The sequence below is a fragment of the Micromys minutus genome, assembly GCF_963924665.1.
Source record: "Micromys minutus genome assembly, chromosome: X".
Lineage (NCBI taxonomy): Eukaryota > Metazoa > Chordata > Mammalia > Rodentia > Muridae > Micromys > Micromys minutus.
The window spans coordinates 100,224,567-100,247,187 of NC_137970.1; the positions used below are offsets into that span (position 1 = coordinate 100,224,567).

The window sequence follows — 22,621 nt, forward strand, 5'->3', positions numbered from 1 at the left end:
TATCTTAAGGCTCTTAAAGGAGCCCTCAGTGTCTTACCCTTCTGATGAAACCTCCCCCATACCTTCCAGAAGAAGCATTTGATGTATGTGTGACTGAGAATGGAAAACAGACAGATTATTTAAAGGATTACAAGGAGTTAAGAAGGCCAAGGAGATATCTCAGTCTGTAAAGTGTCTTCTATGTAAGCATAAAGGCTGAGCTTGGTTCTCCAGCACCAACATGGAAATCAGGCATGGTTTCATGTGCCAGTAACAGCACCAGGGAAAGAGAGACAGAAGGATCCATGGAAATTTCTATCCATGGAAATTTCTATTCAAATCCCAAAAAAACAATTTGAAGTTTTCATCTCCACATTCATTGAGAGTGTCCCAAGATAAAGAGGAAAGTAATAGAAGATATCTGATATCATCTTTCAGGCTTTATACATGAAAACATAGATGTTCAGATGTGGGCTCATGTGTGTGCATGCACATACATGGAGGAATCCGGTCAGGATGCTATGGAAGAGGAAGGACTACCAAGGATTACGTCTTACTTCATGGTTTTACTAAAGATATTTTATAAGTTTCTGTCAGAACAACAACAACGAAAAAAAGAAGGGGGGGAAATCACTGTCCACCTCTGTAATTATACTTAGAAGGCTGAAACAAGCAGATTGCAAGTCCAGGGCTGGCCTTGCTTACATAATGGGTTTCTGACCAACCCGGCATATATATCCTGTCAGTCAATCAATCAATGGCCGAAAACTAGCCCAGCAATGTTTCCAATATTAGAATTAAAGAGAATTAGTGCCATCCATTATTATAGCCATACAAAAGAGTTCATTCAAAGACCCCAATTTAATACTAACAAATACTAGGTTCCCAGAGTGACATATTTCTCAAACATAAACACTCAACTTATGGTATTGTAACCTTTTCTGCCATTATTTCTTTCCTAGACCTTATCTTGAATCTTATATAATTCAAAAATTTCTGAACAGATTAGGGCCAACTGTTGCTTGTATCTTCATTTTTATGGCTTTCTGGAGGAAGACAGCAACTACTTCTCTAATACTAAGTGTGCCTCACATATCCTCTTCTGATTTAAAAGCTTCAGTGGGCACAAATCACCAGCATAGAGGCAAAGTAAGTGAAAGGGGATATAGAGCATGAAGGGAGGGAGATAAGAAATGAGGTAGAAGAAAAACAGACAGATAATTAAAAAACAGAAAAGGGGGCACTGAGAGACTATTGCTAGCACCCAAATTCTTATCTTATTAATCAAAGAAAGAACTCGGATTCAAAGATACAGCAATAACAATAGGCAACCACAGGTTGTTAGGGCTAGAATCCATAGGTACATCTTATACTCCTGCAGAGTATGAGAAATACACTCCCATTGTTTTAAATAGGGGGAAATGGCCTCTTATTATCTACTGAGTAGGAACTAGAAGAGGCTGGTGAATAGAGTTGAAGTGTACAAATAACCTCACTTTGGTGCCCATACTCTTCGTCATGTATTGAGGTCACCATTTCCTCCAAATTCCAAAAGGGAAACTGTTGATGATAGGGGGTATCTTTTATATTCCCAATGTCTATTACAATGCCTGGCCTATTGTAGAAACTCTGTACAGGGAGCAAAGCAGCAGGAGTATAAATAAAGTGAGCTCTTCTTTTTCACTCACTCCAGAGACTGATGTGTTTTCCTAATGGATCTTCAATGATCAATAGCTGCAAACACTGTAGTGTTGAATCCTCTCAATCAATGGCCTATGATATGTTAACAAAGCACAAAAGCACCTTCAATTTTTAAGACATTCTTTTGTAGTCTAAAAAATAACCACCCCAATAATGTAGCAGATCTTTTAGGGGAGTTCGACATGCCTAAGCTTCTTAAGCAAGACCACCCGCAGCAGCAATCTTTTCCAGCCTTTCTTCCATAAAGCAGCTCCCCTGATTTAAATATGTCCTGGGTAGGAGAAAATGTTTCCTCCCAGCAATTGTTGTGAACCCACAGCTGCTGCCTATTGTCAGGCACCAACTCCAAGTAATCAGGCTTTCTTTGTATCAACTGAAGAATGAGGAAATCGCAGAGAGCCACCATGCCTAACTAACTAACTACTTTACACCTGTGCTTTCGAAGGTGGCAAAGCACCAAGCATCCTCTAAGTCTGGAAAGAAGTCTCTCCTCCAAGCAAAGTGACTTTTAGTGCTTTGCTTAAGACTAAAACCTTCCATCTCTAATATATATATATATGAGTGAGTGAAAAAGAAAAGCTCACTTTATTTTTATTTATCTCTCCTTCTTATTAACCTTTCAGGTTAAGAGATGCCTGGTACAGAACTTTAAATTATTACTTTCTGTAGATGCCCAGCGATAGAATACATTGGCCAGTGTTCAGGTCCCTAAGTACCAAGGCACCACCAGAAAGACTTAAAAGCAACCCATTCTAGGTTCTTTGGATCAAGTATTTCATGCTCCCTACAAACTAGGTACTGTTTTGAGCACCTATTATCTTTACTGACTAGGGTACCGAGACACAGATATGCTAATTAGCCTATTGCAAGATTTTCCCAATTAATGTTAGTTCAACTTTATGTATTTTTTCTATACTCACTTAAATATCAACTCACCACTCTTAACACAATAAAAATACTGATCTGTATTAATTTTCATAATTTTCTTATTTTAAAGCAAGATAATCTTTTTAAAAATTATTTTGAGAAGAGAATCTTCACTCATACAAAACATCCTAAACACAGTTTCTCCTGCCCTCACTCCTCTCAGCTCCCTCTACCTCTCCTGTCCTCCAAATCCACTCCCCCTCCATTTCCTCTTCAGAGAAGAGAACACCTCAAAGAAAGGACAGTCAAATAGGACAAAACAAGATGCAAGACATGGCAAAAGTCATCATACTAAGGCAAGGCCACCCAATAGGAAGAAAACATATACCTGCTCAAACTGTTAAGAGTCCGCACAAAACACCAAACTACACAACCTTAACATGTATACAGAGGACCTAATACAGACTCATGCTGACCCCATGCTTACTACTTCAATCTCTGTGAGCCCATATGAACCTGCCTACTTGATTCAGTGGGCCATACTCTCCTGGTCACTGTCCTCCATCCCCCTCTGACTTCTACAATCATTCCTCTGCCTGTTCAGCAGGGTTCTTTGATCACCAACAAGAAGGAACTGATGGATAAGGCTGTGGGTATCTGAACCAAACCTCATCTGCTGCTGGAGGCAGCCTTTCTGACAACAACTGGACCAGGCACTGCTCTGTGAGTATTGCAGGATATCATTAGGCATCAGTAAACATTTCTTTGTTTTTCATTGTTGTTGAGTTTTTTTTTTTTTTTTTTTTTTTTTTTTTTTTTTGCTGCTTTGTTTTGTTTTGTTTTTAGAACAGTAATGTTTGGTTTGGTTTTACTGTAGGTTTCTAGCAAATATAGTCTCTGGTTCTTGGTTACCCAAGCAGTGTCAGGTATGGATTCCTTCTCATGGAGAGAGTCTTAAGTCAAATCACACATTGGATTACTCCCACAAGTTCTGTGCCAACATTGCCCTAGCATATTTTGCAGGAAGGAGAGATTGTAGGTAATGGGTTTTGTGGTTAGCTTGGTATTTAAGTTTCTCTTTGGGTAGCCTTCAGAGAACATTCCCACAGCAAAGAGACTAGAACATAGGGGAGTCTATGCAGGCACCAGCTTGACTTCTCCATGTTCAATTAATTATATAGATGTCATTCTTGGGAGAGCAGCCCCACTATCAGTTTGCAGAGAGCAACCCTTTATCTTATCATCACCCTGAGTGGTTTGAAAAATTCCATGCCCCTCCCTTGGCCAATGACTCAATTGAATGCAACACAGTCCTGTTACTGGAAGGCTTGAATTTCTGTAAGACATGTGCAGTTGAGACTTCATATACTCCATTACCAGGAGTCCTAATAACAATCACACTCATAGATTCCAGAAAATTTCCACTTCACTAGCTTTCCCAGTTCCATCTCTCAGCCCAATTCTAGCTGTCTCTCCCATAATCTCTCCTTCTACCCCTTATTTCCTACCTGATCCCTCCAACTCAGATACCACCTGCCCCCAGTCTTGCCAAAAGGTCTACTTTACTCCACCTTCCCAGAGAGGTCCATGTATCTTCCCTAGTGTCCTCGTCTTTACCTAATCTCTCTAGGTCGATGTGTACCTGGAGAGATTACCATTCCTAATTTCAAGATATATTACAAAGCTATAGTAGTAAAACTAGCAGGGTAGTGGCACAAAAAAAAAAAAAAGCGTAAAGATAAGTGGATCAAAACAGAAGATGAAAGCATGAAAACATGTCACTACGACCAGCTGACATTTGATTAAGATGCCAAAATCATACACTGGAAAAAACATAGCATCTTCAACAAATACTGCATGAGAAAGTTATATGTTTGCATGTAAAGTATGCAATTAGACCTGTATTCATCACCTTGCACAGATATTGGTTTATTTTGCAAGATGGATCAAAGATCTAAATGTGAAACTTGGTATTCTGAAACACCTCTAAGAAAACATCAAATGAAAACTAAAAAGCTTATGTCCAGCTAAGAAACAACCTAGTGGAAAGGAAGCCCACAGAGTGGAATAGAATTGCACAGCAAACAAAGGATTAATATCTAAAACAAATACAGAACTCAGAAACCAGAGTCACGAAAACAAATGACACATTTAAAAATGTTCCGTGGCTCCGAAGAGAAAATTCACAAAAGAAGAAATAAAAAATGACTAGGAAATATCTCAAAAAAAAGTTCATCATCCTCAGTCATAAGGGAAACACAAATCAAAAGAACATTGAGATTTCATTTTACCCTAGTCAGAGTGGCTAAGATAAATCAAACCTCTGGCTACAAATGCTGGAGGAGATCCAGAGAAAAGGGAACCCTCATTCACTGTGGGTGGGATTGGAAACTGGTGCAGTAACTCTGGAAATCTGGTGGTAAATTCTCAAACCTCGAAAAAAAAATCTACCATATAATCCAGTGCTACCAATCATTGGCATTCAATCCAAAAGCACAGCCATGTCCATTGCTCCTCTATTGATAACTGCTAGGAAATGGAAACAACTGATGAATAATGAAAATATAGCACATAATAGACGGTAGAATTTTTCAGCTACCAAATAAAGGAGATTCTAAACTTTTTCAGTAAATGAGTGAAACTAGAAAAAAAACATTGATTGACATAGCCCAGACCCACACAAACCGACAAAACAGAACATAGCTTAGTTGAGGCTCATAGCTTCAAACCTTCAGATGTGAGTGTATAACCCGGAGTTAGTGCAGAAATCAGAAAAGAAAACCAGGACAATGGGGGCACAATAGAAGGGGAACAGCTGATTAGAGGTGCTCTGAAGGGGAAGTGGGAAAATAGTGGGGTTAATATAGGAGCAGGAAGAGAATCAATACACAGAGAGAGGGGGAGGAGGATAAAAAAACACTATGTAAAACACTATGTATGAAAAGTCATAAGAAATCATAGAATCTTTATTTATATAATCTCTCTCTCTCTCTCTCTCTCTCTATATATATATATATATATATATATATATATATATATATATATATATATATATATATATATATATATGCATGTACACACAGTTTAAATAAAATGATGTTATGCCACTTGGGGTGATAATGCAAATATTTTCCCCAAGAGACACAGACTGTGTAACAAAGTCTCATTACTAAGCATGAGACACCTCTTAATAAGTTGTTGGTCTGGGAAGTCCAAGAGAATCCCAAAACAATACAGGCTATTGCTGATGTCCTCAGTTGTTCCCTCCTAATGCCTGAAGCTGAAAGTAAATCCCTATTGCTGAAGACATCATGCAATGTGGACGCAAGTCTCTGAGGAGTCTCACTAGATTTGTCATGAAAGACTCCTCACCGAGGGTTATCTTTCATAGTGATGGAAGGCGATATGCAAGCTGTAAGGGGAATGAAGCAATGGATAGCCCTATGCAGCTGTGATACTTATGAACCACAGTAATGTCTAGAATAGAAAAATGATCTTAAAGGTGCAGTAGCTACATTCTACAGGTGAATAGATAAATCTTAACTCTCATCAAGGAAGCTTCTTTGGATAAGAGTCAGAAACCATTGCAGTAAATTGCATTCAATCAGAATGCAGAGAACAAGTAACTGATGGGTGTGTAGCCACAGGTTATACAGCTGTAACACTACTCCACATCTAAGACTCAGAGACTATCTCAGAATAAGAACCAAAAGATTGTAAAGTCCAGGAAATCAGAATGTATGCTGCAAGACTGTGTCTCCGAAAAGTGACACAGAAGCTACATCATGTAACTGCAACGATATGGCTATAGATGTGAACAAAGAATCCCCAAAAGAAGAAATGGGAATAAATAATAAATGCTTAAAAATCATTCCCACCAGAGAAATGCAGATTAACACTACTTTGAAATTTCATCTCACCTCAGTTAAAATGGCTATCATCAAAAAATAAATGCTAACTGTTACTGGGATCAACTATGGATATCAGAGTAGACATTTCTCATGAAGGCAGAAATAGGATTTTCATATGACCACCTATTCAGTCCCTAGGTACAGACACAAAGGACAATATGCTGCTTATTCATCTAGATTCATGGTTGTTGTATTCATAGTAACTATAAAATAAAATCAGTCTAGATATTCTATCCATCATATATTATATTCACATATATTATTATGTATATACACATCTGGTTTACTCCTCTTTAAAGAAAAATGAAATGATACAAATTTCAGGTAAATAGATGGAACTCAAAAAATTATATTGAGTGAGCTAACCCAGGCACGGGAAAGCTAGTGCATACTAGCCTTTATATGTGAATCCTAGATTCAAATCTCTAAGTTGAAATTGCTATAAAAGCCAGGATAGTAGAATGAGACCACTGTGAGTTGAATGGCTGACTCATGGGAAGAGGGAAGAGTAGAATATGGATTATATGACAACAGAGAAAGATGAGGAGGTTAAAACAGGTAACAGGACGGTAGATGATGAAGATGATGAAGTACAGAGAAGTTAACACATAGGGGCACAAAAAAGTCACATAAAAACTGACCATCTTGTATCCAAACTTTAAAATGTCATTTGTTTGTTTTCTTAAATATTTTCATAGGAACTACTGCAAGGCTGGAAATAGCTGCTCCTGAAACCCGGTGTCAGGTCCAGGATACTTCCTTGTCTGTTATTGAACAGGTAGGCCTCAGATACCTCAAAAACAGAGGCTTTTGGAGTGATTCTTGGTTACCCACTGAAACTACTAGATGATAAGAACAACTGCTTAAGAAGGCACAGACGTCATACATTTTGGGTGCATAATCTACAAAAACAGCAATCTGTGCCTAAAATAGACTCTTACACCCTGCCAGCTAGGTTTCAGAGTCTAGCAAGGAGCTCTGCAGGCAGCTGAGGGAGAAAAGACAGCATCAGTCTTACCCAGATGTAACATCTATGAGACCAACCTGCCAAGTAAGACTCATCCACTTTTTCAACAGTGGCACTATAGTTATGGGGATAACCAACGACTCTGATTGGATTTGAATTCAGTGGAGGGAATCCATATCTAGTGCTATAATCTTTGTCAAAACCCATAGGGATGGAGCACATTGCTCCTAGCAGGGAGCTGAACACTATTGTTTAGCTAAATATAAGCAAAGTACCACCTAAACATGATATTTATACCCAAAGGGAACTGTTTCTCAGCCATAATCAGAGAAGCTTCCCATTGCCTGAAATGTTAATACCATTCCAGTCGTCACACAGATGGCCGTAGTTAAACCACATGAGTCGCAAAACCAAACCATCTCGGAAAGGGACTGGTAGGGAAAATAAGAAGGTAATAGGAATAATAGGGAGACAAGGAGGGAGCCAATAACCAGAATGGCTTATACACATGTATGCAACTGTCAAAGAACACAATTTTTAAAGAAGTAAATAGAAAAAAAGTCATGTAAAGTAGAAGAATGGGTACCTAAAAGGGGGGCATATGCATGTATCAACATTTTGCATATTACAGAAAGGTAGCAAGCCTGTGAATTATCTGACATAAGAGGAAAAAATATAAGTTCACTATGAAGACACTAAGCAATTACTAGAATCCTAATCCAAGGGCCAAGGGGACAACTAAAATCCAATGCAATATTCAACATGATAAAATAATTCAGTCTGGTAAATGGCAATTAAATAAAAAAGAATCAACTCCTTGGAAGAGAATAGTGAACTCTCTATACAATAGACTGTCATCCCCTGGATTAATGTCACTTTATTTCAGGAGATATTTTGTGAGAACATAATTCTGGGAGACTTGACAACATTGGCTCTTCTTGCCAAGATGGGACAGAGGTAGCCTCATTTTGTAATACCCTAATAAGTTTTTTATTGATTAGATTTTCACATGTCATTAATTACTCCATTATTTTTATGAGCCTTCATTGAGTGATTAGTGCAATAAGAAATCCGAGTACCATCTACATCTTATAAGTATGCTTGTAAACCTTGCTGAAAAATCAGTAATACAAAAGCTTCCATCTAATCATTAAGAAGTTTGCCTTTAGAATGAGGTTTCCTGAAGGGGCTTGATAGAGAGTGTCAGTCCCTACCACAGCTCATCTAGCTAAACTCAACCCTGCCCCATCAGGAGTTCCAGTGTGTCAACTCATGATTCGGTGCCCTCCACTGAGTATGAAATACAATTATCTTGTTATTTTTATCTATTTTTCTTGACCTTTATTCGTTTATTTTTAGATAGAATCAGGCAATTTAATATCATCTGTGAGAAGCATATTTTTTTATTTAAATAACCTGCCCTTAATGCTTGTTTGATAGTAATTCTGGCTGGTACACATGGATATATTGTATATTCTTATATGGCAACATAAAATACTAGCAATTGTATATCAGTTCACTAACTATACACCTATTTATCTATCTATATACATATACTCACTTTTTTATTTTCTTCATTTTTTTAAACAGTCTGAAAATCTTTGCTCAGAATCATGTTGACAACCTTAATGAATGCATGCAAGAATTGAAGCAAAGTACTTCCAATTAACAACCAAATTCAGCAGTGCCATCCTGCTGTGGTAAGCAGCCATTTTCTTCAAGTACAAAAGCCAGTAAATTTTATTCAGTTGAGTTACTCAATGTTATAAATTTCTTACAAGAGTCTGCCTCAGGAAAACCTCTGAATTAATATTAATATAGAAATCTATTAATATGCACCATTTATAATAATTTCATTAAATATACAGAGTGCATAAATGGTTTTCCTGAATGTTCTAAGGAGAAATGCATTCCTACATTTATCCTTGAGTCAGCCACTACCATATTGTAGCATAATTGTATTTATAGATTTTTTTTCCCCATGGAACGCAGTCTCACAGACACTTCAGTGCAGTCTCTCACCATCCTTTTGCAGTCGCCTGGTGGAGATGACATTTGCTCAGCTAGAGAATAGACACTTTCTAGCTGAGTTGCTCATCACACTGATACCCCAAGGCCTGGCTGATTGGCTGTCAGAGGATTCCAGCTGTTAGCTGCTGTGATGCGTCTTTCATAGGAAAAGACATTTCCTGGAACATCAACAGCTTGTTAAGAATTTTGGAGTGCAGGGGAGAAATTTTGAAATTTGGGAGGAACTGAGTGGTTTGAACTTGGAGGAGGTGTGGAGATGAAACAGAGGAAGGGCTGAAGAGGGAGGTGGGCTTCCCACAGCTGTGTTTTAGAGGACTCATTTCCAGTGCAAATTTCACATTATTTGATAAGCAACGTTCCCTAGATGAGAAGGTCAAATGTTGGTAGTGGAAACAAAATTTGATGACTCCCCACCCTAGGGCTGCACAGATCATCTGAGACCTTAAAACTCATCAAATACGTTGAAAAACTGTGCATGAAATTGTCAGCAGTTACAGTTCAGTCTAGTTTTCTTTGTGCCTTGATTTCCTCTCGTGAAGACTTGGGCACAGAATATTCTCAGGCATGCTTGTAAAACCCAGCAAGCAAAACCTGACCAGTGATACCTGGATTCAAAAGGTCCCTCTGGGAAGTACAGGCGGTAGGCAAAGCATGCAGAAGGGAGGAGCACAGTGCTAATGAGGCCATGCTTGCCAATCTGAAGCCCATGTGGGCCAATTATCTCTGCTTTCTTCCATGGTCATCGACTGACCTCTGACCTCTGGCCAGTAATCTCCCAAATCTGTGCCACTGGTCACTAGGGTCATCGAGACAGAGTATGTGGTTAGCTTCATGAAAGCTAACTAGGCAAGACATGTCTTGAAGTGTCCCCTGTATGTATAAATGCTTTGGGGCACCAAATACCATTTAATAACATGCTGAAATCCCACTGCTACTCCTGGTTCTCATTCTTGTTCCCCTCATCCCTCCACTCTCATTGGCCACTGGCCTATTTCTCTCTCCGTACACATAGCTGCCAGACTGTTTTCACCTAAGAATTGTGCTGAACTTCTACAACCTAGTACTTTGCACAATGTGAACACAAAGCAAAGAGTTCAAAGCCATTAATTAGTGAATGGAGGTTTGTGAAAGCATTAAGTCCAGTGTTCCCAACCGCAATTTAACAAAAATTCTGAAAAATAAAAATAAAACCCAATGTATCTTGAAATAAAATGCACACAGTTCATACTCAAAAAGAATTAATGGATAAAAGTATTTGAAAAAAATGGATATTCATCATGTGTATAGGGAAAGACAAAAATAGTAACAATTAGTCTTCCAAGGTAACATCTGCCTCTAAAGGTTGCTTAACCCAGGCTTATTTAATTAAGTTATGCAGACAAAGATAAGCCTTTTTAAATACAAAATAGGATCATCTTAGTTTATGATGGGAAATCACTATAACTTTAGTACCAAATTGCTTAGAGGATAGAGATGGGTAGTGTTTTGTCAAAAGCCATACTCAGGAAATGGACTAGGAAAGAAAGACAGACAGTTCAAAGATCCACTCCTCTAACAACTAAGCCATATGTTATACTCTATTGGGGAGGGCAACTAAAACCAAAACCATACAAAAACCTGCTACTGTAGGGGTGTGTGTGTGTGTGTGTGTGTGTGTGTGTGTATGCGCACGCGCTCGCATGCACGTGCAAGCGTGCTATGGAAATGACCAGTGACAAATTCTACTGAAATTAGGTTAATGCCTGCTCCTTAAGAATGCATGATGCAACTCACAGACTGTATGAAGCTTAACAAGGAGGAAGACCTAAGTGTGGATACTTCAAACCTACTTAGAAGGGAGAACAAAATAATCACTAGAGAGTGACCTGGGTGGGACCTGGAAGGGGGAGGGGAAGAGAAGCAGGATCATTTAAGTTTTGACCATGATATGGAAGTGAGATAGCATTTCATCATTGAAAGCACATGCTTTATTATGGCAGCTCTTGGCCTCATTACACTTCCAGACATGTGTAGGTATGTAAAAGTAGCCATATATAATATGGGGTACATGAAGTGTACAACATAAAGAATGCTAAACATGGTCATTAAAAAGTGAGTTAGCGTCCAGCTAAAATATTTATTATGACTTTATGGTTAGTGAGATTCATTCAAAGATGTTTATGAAGAAATCTACTCTGGTAAGGTTCACAATAATTAAGGAAGCAAAATTCGATTCAAATGGGAATATATACCATAGGGTAAAATATAATGAACAATGACAGGACAGAGACAGCTGGAAATCGATGAATATTTTCTTTCTCCTTTTTGGCAATTCCATACATGTGTACAATGTGTTACAATCATATTGTGCCACATCATTTCTCTTTTTTACCCCTCTGCCAGTCTCGATGACCCTTTCTTTCCAACTATTCATCTTTTATGTTCATGTCTTCTCTGTGTGTACATGGGCCTCATACAAGTATCCACAGGTGTCATGTCTTCATGCTTGCAATAGATATGTCATATCTAGAAGAAAGATTTGCAAAGAGCTCATTCCTATCCTCCAGCCCTGGCAAACTTTCCACCTTATCTTCCACCCAAGTTTCCTGAGCCTTGAAGGAGCTATTATAGATGCCTCAGTTAGGGCTGAGCACACAACAGTAACGTATTTTCAGTATTTTAACCACTCATGTGTCTCTGAATCCCCCTTTACCTACTACAAAATAAGCTTCTCTGAGTTGGGCTGAGAACAGCACTGGTCCATTGGTATAAGCGTAAATATTGAGGGGCTGTTTGACTTCATGTCCATTTAGCAAAGCATCAGCAATATATTCTTCCCTAAAGCATGTATCTTCTCCAGGCAGGGGCTTTTACAATCAGATTTACAGTCCTAGACATGAATTCTATCCTATGGGATGAGCTTAAAAGACACTAGAAAAGCAGCTGGTTATCCCCAAACAACCTTGCAACTATTGCAATAGTGGGTCTATCTTCACTTGCACATCAATATTTTACCACACACATGGTTCACAACTGAGAATGATCACTGATGGATTTTCTCCCCCAGACCCTCAATAGCACATCCCAGGATTGTGGATGTAAGCCATCAGGGAAGAATCTTCCTCTAAGTTCTAGTTCAAAAAGATTTTGTGCCTCATATGCAAAGCATGTGATAACTTGGACTATAAGAACTTACTATCTAGTTCGGATAGGAAATCGATGCAATGACAACAACTTGTATTGTTTTGGGAGGAAATGGTAATTTCATAGAAGATTATGAAAGACTTTTAGAGAGGTCTTCAAGAATGAATAAGATTCGGCCAGAAGGAAATAAGTGGAAGAGTAGGGTAGGGCATGGGGAGACATATGGATGCTGTCAGTGAATCTGAAAGGACAAATTTTGGGCATGGCAAAAGATATTGGGTTCATTTTAAAGCACAATGGGAGAGAAATCAAGAAATATGGGAATGGTAACTTACGCAACTTGAACTTATTTCAGAAGGCAACTCAGAGTTATAGAATAAGTTTGGACATGAATAGATCCAATCACAATTATATAGAGGAACACTAAATTTGTAGCATCCCATTCACTTTTTAGTAAACATTTTGTGATGTTCTATGTGCTTTGCAAAAAAGACTGTAGTGGAGCAAAGACAGAGTTATCTCTTGCCACTGTTCCTGATTCTGCCAAAGGATAACCAGTGTTATACAAGTGGTAAAAGAAAATGAATTGAGGAAATAGAGCTAAAAGCCTTGGTGATTTTATGGATAGATGGAAAGTGTGCTAATGTTGCATCTGTTTGGAATAGTATATATCTATCTGCCAGTAAGAGAATAGTGGGACAGTTTCCCTATTTTATATTGGGAAATAGGTTTTCTTTACTAACTCATTTTCTTTTGCCTTATTTTGAAATCAGCTATGTCCTGCACTAAGTTATTTCATGTTGTGTATAAACAATGATTTGTCAGACTGCCCTTGACCTGACAGACTTCATTTTTCAAGAACTATTTGACTACATTTTGAGGACGACTCCACACCATGGTGGACATGTGAAGAATATCATCCAGCAGCATCCACGAGACACAGACTGATGAGGAACTTATTCCTAAATATATAAATGACACCACATGATAAATTTTGTTAAAGCAAATTGGGACTGTAGGAACAAATGCATATATTGAAATGGCATCAGAAGAAAACATTCCCTGCAATGTATCAGACATAAATGACCAAGAAAGAGGGCAAATCCTTCCTCTGAACCACCTAGAAAGCACATCTAACACTGTCAAGGCAATGGCCCCACCAACCTCTTTCCATACCACCCAGTATACTAGTCAGGAGAAAGAATTCATTCTGGACTGCCTCGGGAGCTTCAGCTTGGGTCAGTTCTCAAAGTTGATATTGCCTAACAGAATTGTCATATGTTCATCTTCCCATTCACCCATCTACATCCACTGGCTATCTGTCTACTATTTGCTGACCTGGCTGTGTGCTGTTAGAGCCTTCATGGCTTTATATCTCACTCCTGCACCTCAGTTGTGACCATGAAACTTGACACCATTGAGATGGTGCTAGAGACAGCAGTGGACACAGCAACAACAGAGACCCAACAGACCCCCAGCAAGTTATGATACTCTTCTATTTGTTCACCCTTATGAATTTCTGCCTTTGAGGCTTTTTTGAACTTTCTTTAATTCTGTTTTGGCCTTTTTAGACTATTAGAAACATACATATTACATGCAAGCATACATATACACACATACATACAGAGATTGCATGATATGCAGTATGTATCTATAATATGAGCTATTATTAGTAATTAAGATTGTAAAAGTCTAAAAGTCTTTGCCTTTATTATTATAGCGGTGATGTTTGTTTGTTTGTTTGTTCAATTTTACAAGAAGGACTATATAGCAAATTGCTACTATTGAAAGTACCCAATCTTGTAATTGTATTGTTACCAAATAATTTCTGGAAAGATACACCACATGTTCTTCTATGTTTCTGACATGGAACACTCATTACACTATGCTATGTTCATAACAGCCCTATTGTTTTTCTTCTAAATCCACAGTTTCCCTCTTTGGTGCCTTGGAATCCAAGTGGTTGGGCTTACCTGAAAATGGCAATGGCACCAACTGTAATTTAAAGGCTGACCTAGCTTATAGGACAGACAAATTACTCTAGACCCCTCCCAAAATTGATGACTTAACCAGTGCCTACTGTAAAAGAAAATGAGAGGTAAGCTTCATCTATTCAAGTTCAGAGTTCCCTTACCAATTATCAAACACAAGAATTACTAAATTTTAAATGGCTTTTCTAAAGGTTCCAAACAAAGACAAACATACTGACATACTGCATTAATTCATACTGGTCTCTGTTCAATAGCAAGTGGTTGTTTCAAATGATTGATAATGATTGTTAAGGTAAAGCTAATGCCAAGTATTCTCTGAAAAACTTGTGGTTGGAGCTCAGATACAAAAACTATAAGAGCCTTGCTCAAAATGTGAAGAGTTCTCTAAATTCAACCCTGTATATTCTCAGAGGTTTGCGCAAAGGGGAATCTTTTACTTCAGTTAAACTCTAGTGCTTGGAGGAAAGCTTCACCTTGTTAAATAACACTAGGATCTTCTAGAAGGAAAAACACAAAAGAATTGTCTCTTGGATCTCTACAGATGTGAAAGCATGAACACACCAGTTTCTAAAGTGAAGTAGGCACTCTGTATTGTTTATGTTGCTGTTTGAAGACAAAGGAAATCTCACTTAGAACTTGCTTGTAAGTTGTTAAAACACATTTCTAAAGAGAGGTATAGAATGAGAGAAAAGGGAGGGAGAAGTAAAGAGAGACTGAATTCAAGCTGAAAGAAGCCAAAAGAGTCAAGACCTGGATGTGAAGGACAGATAGGTCCTACTTGCCAACTGATAATTAGACACAAATTAACAGACCCAGGATTCCCTATCATAATAGAATCATAAAAAAACTCATTAAATAGCAGTGAAGTTGTAAATTATGAGGTACAATTGGTCCTCCACATTCATTTGTTCCACATTCCATCTGAATCACAGATCAGAAATATTTGGGAAAATCTGGGTCCATATTGAACTTAAAAGGCCACATTATTCTTGTAACCATTCTCTAAACAATACAGCCTAACAGCCGTTTACATAGAATTCGCATATTATTAGTATAAGGACTCCAATCTGAAAATGATTTGAAGTATCTTGAAGGGTATGATTAATTTATATGCAAGCACCATGACATTTTATACAAGGAACTTTAGCTTAGTATCAATACCCAGTCTTAGAAGTCATTTCCACGCCAACTCTCATGACACTGGGAGACGACTTTACTTGGTAAAGGAAAAGACAAATAAACACACAGAGCCCATCTCTAAAAAAAAATCAACAGTAACATTAGCTCCTCAAATAAAACTATAAAATGAGCAATATGAATAATTCCAGCACAAGGTAAGTAACATATACAAAAAAAATTTAGTGGACTATTTTTTTGTACCACAGAGGAGAGAGAAGGTGATCGTGTAGACAAGCACAATTTTTACTCTGATTGGGAGAAAACAGCCAAGGTTATTTTGCCTCTACATTTACTTTCCAACCAACTATGCTGTTAGTGACCCAGATAAGAGAGGAGAGGTGGGTAACAGAGAAAGTACTTAACATTTAAAATGGAATGGCTCAATAGGCAGAGTTGTGGGCTATCCAGAGACCCAGTCTCTACAATTCTGTCCCCACTTGACTGAGTGAGCACAGGCATACCACTGAATCTCTCAGAACCCCAGTTATTTCATGTGTCACATGAGAGTCTGGGTTCAATTGTGTGAGTATGTGCATGATGATATGTTTCAAATTGTCTCCAATGCCCCTACCATTAAGGTATCATATAAACCATTAAAAAAAATCTATACTTTATGATCCAACAAGTTCATCTATGCATGGCAAAGGTTCCAACTACCTCCATATCAGTAAAGTACATACCAATGCACCCACAGAGAAGGGAAATGCAATAGAAAGCAGGGATTTGTATGAACTTAGAAGAAAATCAACAAGAACAAAATAGTGGTTTTCAAATTAAATTGCCATACAGTTACTTCCTATTTATTCAAACCAAGCTTGCAGTGGGTTAAGTCACAGGCATGATAGGTCTCTTGTCAAAAGCTCTACCAGATTTCTATCCACAAATTCTGCTTCAAATTGATTCAGTGGGGAATTTCTTGTGCATCTTTACATTTCCATCAGATATCACATGAAAACAAGGGTGAGAGCCACCACATCATAGAGAATGAGGAAATAGAATTTAGTTATTTGCCAATGTGTTGACGTTGCATTGGCATGTAATGGACAGCTAATTTTATTGTTGGCAAGCTGAATATTATTTTTACAGGATAAAGAACAAATTTAGATTCAGGATTGAGGGATAAACATCTTCTGAAAAACATATATTAGTAAAAAAATTAAGTTATGCATGTATTATACTGCCTCTGGCACATATTATTTTAGTTAGTTGCTTATCTGGTTGATTCATTGGGTTAGATTTGCTCTTCATAGTCTGTAATTTTGGATACAAAAGAGGCTGCAGGTTGTTTTCTCTGTTGGCAGTAGTGTGTCTATTCCTATACAAGCAGCATTCTGTGTAGCTAAGCAATAGTCATAGCAAAAGCTCAAATCTACCAGGTGTTTATTGTAGCCAAAGACAGCTAGAGCCCATCAAGCTAGGTTAGAAAAGAGCTGCAGCAGATTAAGTAGAGCAAAGCAGTAAGTATGTTGATTGAGGCCCTGAGAAAATAGCCACAGCATTTCTTCAAGATGCTACTTTTGATATTATTTACACCTATGATTTAAACCACAGCAGACTGATACCAGGAGCAGTTTCCTTCCTTATGCACAGTTATTATTCTGAAGCCCCACCCAGTGAGTGGCTTTGTAAAGGCATCTCACATATTTGATAAGTAGGATTCCTTCCACACTGTAAATAAAATACCATTTCCTCACTGATTCACACGAAACCTTGAGATGGGCCATAAGTCTGCACTTGTTCTTTACAAATTGGTCTTAGCATCACTGACTTTCCCCCTCCATCTAGTCTTTCCTGCCAGGTACATAATAATACAAACAGAAGCAGCTGAAGCTGTAAAACATAAACAACATAGAGGACTGCTTTAGGAATCTTGTTTATAAATTTAAAATAATTTCAAAATGGAGCAATTGATTTGTAAATAGAAAATTAAGAACTGAAGTTAGGAGTCTGGTGTGTATTTAAGGTAGTCCAAGTGTAAGGAGACAATTGTGTAAAAATATATAAAACCTGTTGGAGAAAATAAGATTACATTTAAGAGATTACAGAGACAAATTCATCTTAAATAATTGTATAGCAGAGAGAAGTCATTTCAAAAATATAACACAACATTCAGAAGCTAAATGTAAAGGCACCTCCCATCAAGCCCAATGCCTTGACCCTTGGTACCAACATGACAGAAGAAAGAACTGATTCCCACAATTTGTCCTCTGATTTCCACACATGCTCTGGTGTGTGCTGTCACATGCACAAGAAGGAAGAAAGAAAGAAAGAAAGAAAGAAAGAAAGAAAGAAAGAAAGAAAGAAAGAAAGAAAGGAAGGAAGGAAGGAAGGAAGGAAGGAAGGAAGGAAGGAAGAAAGAAAGAAAGAGAAAGGAAGGAAGGAAGGAAGAAAAAGAAAGAAGGAGGGAGGGAAGGAAGGAAGGGGGATGACTGGCAGGCAAGCAGGCAGACAGACAGAAAAGAAAGAAAGGAAGGAAGGAAGGAAGAAAGGAAGGAAGGAAGGAAGGAAGGAAGGAAGGAAGGAAGGAAGGAAGAAAGGAAGGAAGGAAGAAAGAAGAAAGAAAGAAAGAAAGAAAGAAAGAAAGAAAGAAAGAAAGAAAGAAAGAAAGAAAGAAAGGGGAGGGAGGGAGGAGGGAAGGAAGAAGCAAAAAAGAAAACAAAATAAATAAAAACTTCTTTATGTCAAGAAGGTCTATGAGATTGAAAAACATTGAACCAAAAATACTTGTAACTACTGTCACAAAAGAGGCCAACTTTCTACATATAAAATATCTATAAATTACTTTATAAACACCAACAGGCCGGAGAAAACTTGTCAGATGATAATGAGCAGGTTATCCCCAGGAAATAAAATATCAAATTAATCATTACAGTAACTCAATTTTGCCCATAATAAGAGGGAATGAAAATTTCAAAACCCACTGAGATGACTTTTCACCTATCACACTGGTAATGAAGAAAAAGTTTTGCTAACATGTTGATGAGGATATGAGGAAATTGCCCCTTAGAAATTGAATTAGAAATTAATAGTATGTAGAAAACAAGGTGGCTATGCCTATCAAAATGAAAACACTCTTAGTTAGGACCAAGAAATTCCAATGTCAGTAGTTTATTTCACTCAAATATCAATGGGCAACAAATTACTAGTGTATAAAGACATTAACCAGAATATTTTATAGTAGCAACAAACTAAACCTAACTTATTCCTAGAAAACTTGGTTTTAAAATGTTATAAATGGTATTATAAAGTATTTGCAAATAAATAAAATAATCACTAACCACACACCAAAATTATCCAAGAACTTTTTATAAACTTTGGAAGAAACAACAAAACTGTCTCTCGAGAATGGATACTTGGTGGATTGCTTCCAGAATTCCACATGGATACCAATTCCAACATCACTAATTTTATATATATATACACAAACATACACACATACACACACACAGATATATATATATATATAAATCTGTGAATGTTAAGCCCATGTTTGGAAAAATAAGTCTTATCTATCAATATGAATGCATTACAGGTAAAACATGGTCTTCCAAATACATAATTTATGTGAGAGAATAAGAAACATAATCATTATAAAGTATACAGTACGCTATCAATAGTCTAAGAATTGAAGGAGAAGAATATATATGCATGAATATGTGCAAAGCACAATGTTTCAGAACATAAATGCTGAGGCTAGTCAGCTTGGATTGAAATCTTGGCTTCATCACTAAACAACTGTGATCCCTTTGAGCCTCAATGTCCGTGTGAACAACATGTGGGTAAAAATACATTTCTTCTTGGGCTCCTTTGAAGTGTAAATGATTATTCTGTTTTGACATCGTGGCAAGGGGGCTGGAAAGATGGTTCTGAAGTTAACAGCACTGTTTTTTCTTGCAGAGAACTGAGGTTTGGTTTTTAATACTCATATTGTTCTTCACAGCCATCCGTAATGTCAGTTTCAGGGATCTGATGCTCTCTTCTGACATCTGTGGGCATACATAGTGCAAGCATATACATGCAGGCAAAATATTCACACACATAAAATAAATACAGTTACATTAAAAACCTTAGAATCATGTCTGACATAAAATATATAGTATTAGAATATTTATTAAATATATACAGCAAAGACTACACCTGAGAAGTCACATAAGAAGCTGTACCTAGCTAAAGGACAAAAGTGAATACCATTTTACTATTGAATCCAATTGTGTTTCCCAGTACCTTGGTCTTCCCTGACCTCATCTCCTTGCTACCCATTCTCTACTTTAGCTCATTATCTTAGTTCTTCATGACTTCAACTATTATTTCCCACAGATTTGGTACCCTTGACTCCTTAGCACCTGGGTCACTTCATTTGCATTAAACATTCTATACTCCTTCATGACTTCACTGTTTCCCCTCTGCTGCTGAATCAGTCTTGGTTTCCAGAGGGGAAACTGGAAAAGGGGCTGCCACTTGAAATGTAAAAATATAAAATATCCGATAAAAATAAAAACTACTAAAAATTTTTAAAACTGAAAATGAAAAAACATAAATAAATAAATAAAAGAAGCTTGATCCTTGACTTTGTCCCATCACCATCCCTCAATCTTCTACACCTATAAATTGATCCTTACATATCCTTTCCTCACTATTTGTAATTACAGATATATTGGCCTTGGGTAGCCCACCTCAAACATTGCTATATGTACTATACATATGTATCACCTCAAAAGGATGCTAGAATGTAGATTCTGAATCAATGGTGTACAGCTATACATGGGAAGATGTGAACATTTACCCAGATAGGACACCAAGATCAGACTAAAGAAATGGTTCCACTCAATGAGCTTGATGAACCAATAAGTTTTATTTAATTTATTTATAGGACTCTTGGTGAGAAAACCCCAAAAGGAACACAGAAAGATTAAGAGTAATAACACCACCACACAATAGTACTGTTAACAGCTCATAATATAAGCAGTTGTTCTCAATCTTATTAATACTGTGACACTTTAATATAGTTCTTCAAGTTGTGGTGACTCCACAACCATAAAATTATCTCATTGCTAATTTATGACTATAATTTTGTTACTGTTAGGAATAGTAATGTGACTATCTAATAAGCAAGATATCTGATATGGGACCCTTGTGAAAGACTAGAAAAGGGTCATAACCTGTGGGTTGAGAACCACTGACATGTACTCTTCATGAGGGGAGGACCCTCACATACTTCATAGAGTGCTTCTGCACAGCCTGAAGCTGCCCAGTAAGCTTTCTAAGTCCTCACCACCACTACTGCTGCCATGAGAGACCCTTAGTGGATTCAGTCTTATGAAGATCTCCAGAAAATGCCAGCTGCTCTGATTTTAAGACAGAAACAGTCAAGTTATTATTCCTAAATAGCTGAGATTCACAGTGACTTTAACAGCCAGCCCAGAATATGGTTGCTAATGATGCCATCTCTGTATCTTCTCTCTCTATGAAGTTTCCCACATTATATCAAGATTGCACTGCATCATCAAGAAATTAAGCACAAAATGGCATCATTTTGAAATGAAATTATAGAAGACAATGTGAATTTCATCTTAGAAGAATCTCTCTCTCTCTCTCTCTCTCTCTCTCTCTCTCTCTCTCTCTCTCTCTCTCTCAAGTTCAAATTACTCAAGTCGAAGAGGTATTGAAAAGTCATTTAGAGAGCCTGTGAGAAAGCTAAGATAGTGACAAATTGATGTTTCTAGCCAATATGTAATGCAAACTGAAACTTCCTTTTGCTCCTTCTAATCTTTCAAATACTCCAGTTCTAGCCAAAATCTAGACCATGACCTCATGAGAACACTACCCCAGCAAGCCACTCCTGGATACCTGCTCACATAAACTGTGATCTTTTGGACTTTCCAGGTAAAGATGGCAGAGCGCAGTTACAGCTTCTCGCCGACTCCAGTCAGCCCATCTGGTAAACTTGTCCAGACTGAGTATCCATTGGCTGCTGTAGCTGGAGGGGCCACTTCAGTGGGAATTAAAGCTGCAATTGGCATGGTATTAGCAACTGAGAAGAAATAAAATTCCATCCTGTATGATGAAAGGAGTGTACACAAAGTGGAGCCCATAGCCAAACACATCGGTTTGGTGTACAGTGGCATGGGCCCAGATTACAGAGTACTTGTACACAGAGCTCGGAAACTTGCTCAGCAATACTATCTTGTTTACCAAGAACCCATTCCCACAGCCCAGCTGGTCCAGAGGGTCCTGTCTTTGATGCAAGAGTATACCCAGTCAAGTGGTACTGGTCCATTTGATGTTTCTTTACTTATTTGTGGGTGGAATGGGGGATGACCATATTTATTTCAGTCAGATCCTTCTGGAGCTTACTTTGCCTGGAAGGTCACAGCAATGGGAAAGAACTACATGAATGGGAAAACTTTCCTTGAAAAAAGATACAGTGAAGACCCAGAACTGGAAGATGCCATTCATACAGCCATCTTAGCCCTAAGGGAGAGCTTTGAAGGGCAAAGGACAGAAGATAACATAGAAGTTGGGATCTGCAATGAAGCTGGCTTTAGGAGGCTCAGCCCAACTTGGCTGCTATAGCATAATGAAGATGTGCCCGAAAAATCAAGATCTCATACACTCTACTTATTCATGTTTAAATTTAAGTATGTTTTGTTTGTGCAGACTTATTTTTACATGGTTTAATGGATTAACATTTTTAAAATAACAATCATAATAAACTGTTAAAACCAAAAAAAAAAAAAAAAAGACCTGTGATCTGTTATTTTAACCTACCAAATTTTGCAGTAGTTTATGTCACCGTAGGTCCTAGATGAAACATTTCTAACAAGCTCTGAGAGGAGAGTGATGTTATGTTGCTAAATATTATGTGCATGCCA

At 37.7% G+C, this 22,621-nt stretch overlaps 1 pseudogene across 1 annotated transcript; it reads left to right on the forward strand.

The window, feature by feature from the left end:
• The first annotated feature begins 21,638 nt into the window (after positions 1–21,638).
• Positions 21,639–22,322, forward strand: LOC308415155 (proteasome subunit alpha type-2-like; annotated as a pseudogene). Its single transcript has one exon. The product of its transcript is annotated as a proteasome subunit alpha type-2-like (transcript).
• Positions 22,323–22,621: the final 299 nt, after the last annotated feature.